Raw genomic sequence first — 3,067 nt, 5'->3', positions numbered from 1 at the left:
CCTACCAAAAGAAAGATTAAGGTCTCTTCTTTCATCAGGGGGAAAAAAGTATGTTTCTATCTGTTTCCGTTTTGCAGCAATTAGCATTAGAAGAGAGCTAAGTTTCATCAGTTTTCACAAATCTATTTAAAATTGTAAGTAATTGAGCTTTTTTTCTAGATGGCCCTGGTTGATCTCCTTTGCTCTGCTGCCACCTGCTGGCCGTTTGTGTAATAACTACCATTTCTGCAACCGTTCTTTGCAGTTGAGAGGCTGTATCAAAGCCTTCTGTATGCTCGAGCATAAAAAAAAAAAACCAACAAAAAACGTATAAGTACGTCTTTGGGACACTTAAAACATAAAAAAAAGTATTTACACGTTATTGGGAGCAAATGAGTTAAAAAAAAATCTCTAGCTAATAAGACAAGCACATAACCAAATTTTAACAACGGGTTGAGCAATGAGTCGACAAGAAAATTCAATTTCGAATCACTACTGCCACCTGTTGAGGAAAAATAAAACTGCACTCACCCGTCTTCACAAACACAATGCGCACATGACGGTGAGCGGGAAATTCAAATCTGAATCCAATCTGAAAACTCAGCGAAAGGCTTTCAGGAGTACACACTGTGAACAGCTAAGGTGTTAATCTACTAATTTGAAGATGCTTTAGTCATAAATGGTCAAATAAAAAGGCTACCGTAAAGATATTTTGGGCCAAATTGTTACAGACAGCAGCTAATCGCTAATCACGTTTTTGCTAATCGCTAATCTCATCTTCCAGTCGGTCAGTTTGCGGAGGAGTTTCGAATTGGGCGTCTGCTGCCGTCACCGGACTAAAACGTAAAAAAAAAAAAACATTGGGTCAACCAGGCGACACAGTAGCGAGGAACACCTTTGTCTCAAAATGTTACATCCGATAATGTGTGAACCACAGCTGTTGTCATAACGAGAACTTTATTCATATCACAACACGCACAAAACGAACATGTCGATGATTGTGTCACTTTACAACATTGTGTCAATTACGATTAAAGTGGAATAGAAACAGCGAAACAAAGAAATGCGTATTTTTTGTTTTTAATCTGGTTACAATGTCTTTTCTTCCAACATGCTAAGCTAAGGAACACAAGATGAGACCAGCCGACTCGTTGAGGGGAAACGCACCACTAATTACAGCAACTACATTTAGCGTAATGCTAAGTTGTATTTTCAATCATTTGTTTTTATGTTTCTATTAGTACAGCTTAATGAGCGAGTGCCAAATCAACATGAATCAGCTACTTCATCGTCCAAAAAAGGAAAAATCCAATTTGATCAAAACGGTAAATGTACTTAGCACACTTGTAAGTGAATGAATGAGGCTAAAGCGCTAATGCATTAACGCTAACATTAAAGGCTTTCCTTGCTACTTTAAAACAACTTTCAGGATCCCGTGTTATACCCTTACTAAGAGTTTTTCTTGCTTTGTTCCCGTTAATTCATCTGTATTGTGTTGGACCAGCTAGCTAGCGCTAAGCTAACCTGTTGTCTCCCATCTGGCCTTGAGTGAAGTGACAAAGACAAATTCGTTGACAAACTGTTGACTGCTTAATAGTTCAATTTAAAGCTAATTAGTCGGCTAAATATTTCAACTCGCACAAACAAGACAATATTACATTTGACTACAAAAAAATCTTTAGTAAGTCCACCCCTAACATAATGATTTTTGTTAATATAGGATGTCAGGGCAGCACAAAATTCTCGTGAGAACACAGCTCAGTATTAGAAAGCATAAACTGTCCTTGGGTCTTATCATAGTCGAGCAATGGCGTATTGTAAATAGCTTTATATTTTCACGGAACAATGTAATGTGGTTGAAGACGTACCTATCGTGTGTTGTTTGTTCACGGGTTTCGTTTCAAGGAAAAAGGATATGTAAACATGAAATGTTTGGTACCATTTAAATCTCGTTCCATTTTGGCGACGAGAACACGACGACGGACTCAAAACGAATTCACGCAACTTTCACCCGGGAGGTACAAGAACACGCGCGGCGATTCTCGAGGTGTACAAACATGTCGGTCACGACGTCAGTTTGACATGAATGTCTTGTTTGTTTTCTTTTTCTTAACTGTAATGCATTATGTAGTTTTAGTAAGGTACAAAAAAAAAAGATAAGCCCCTTGGTTGCCAAGCTTAACACCGACAGACAGCAATCGCGGCGACATGCACAAGTGTTCAAATGGTGACGGCACCAGCAGTTTTCTGACAGCGTATTTGCTCACTGGTGTTGTGCGTTCTGCATTTTCAGCAGATTCCACTAACCTATATTGGTACCTTTTGTTAAATATGGTATTTTATGAATTGCGGTAAAGGGACATTGTACGTTTGGTTATGACATATTTGTTGTATGATAGATGTATCTATGAATATATCCAATGTTAAATCCATTGAATTTTACATAAAAGCCTCTGAATAAAAGACGCAAGACCAAAAAAAAAAAAAAAAAAAAAGTGTCCGATGTGCTCAATCATGTAGAAAAGATACGCTTTCCATTCTTTTATTTTGGCAGACAATCTCAACCAAAATTGCAATTTGTATTCAGCATAAGTATTTTTTCCCTCCTAAATCACTTCATAACAGAGAATAAACACAATAAATATTTGTATGTCACAGTTTTTAGTGACTTCTGATTTCACATTCAAATTTGCTATGAAAATTATTAATCAATATGATGAGGTGACCACTGGATATAAGACACTTCACCAAAACGGTGCCATTTTATTTTTTCTTCAAAAATACACTTGAATTTGTATCATTTTGCAATCCTAAATATGAAAACAACCTTGTCTTGAATCTCCTTATTTGACTGAAAATATGAGTTTATTTTGCACAGGAATAGAAAAGAGATGAAATGTAGCCACACGGTATTTATGCTAAAATCATTTTGACACTAAGCACATTTCAGTGATTCATCAAAAAAGAAAAAACTTCAATTAAAAAAAAAAAAAAATCAAAATATTTACATAACAGGGCTGCACTGAGATTTCAACACTCCCCAGTCTTAGCTAAAATCTGATCAAGTACAGAGAAAAATAAATGAGTA

This window comes from Festucalex cinctus, chromosome 1, assembly GCF_051991245.1.
Source record: "Festucalex cinctus isolate MCC-2025b chromosome 1, RoL_Fcin_1.0, whole genome shotgun sequence".
Taxonomy (NCBI): Eukaryota; Metazoa; Chordata; class Actinopteri; order Syngnathiformes; family Syngnathidae; genus Festucalex; species Festucalex cinctus.
The sequence above is the reverse complement of the archived record's forward strand: the minus strand, read 5'-3'. Positions refer to the sequence as shown.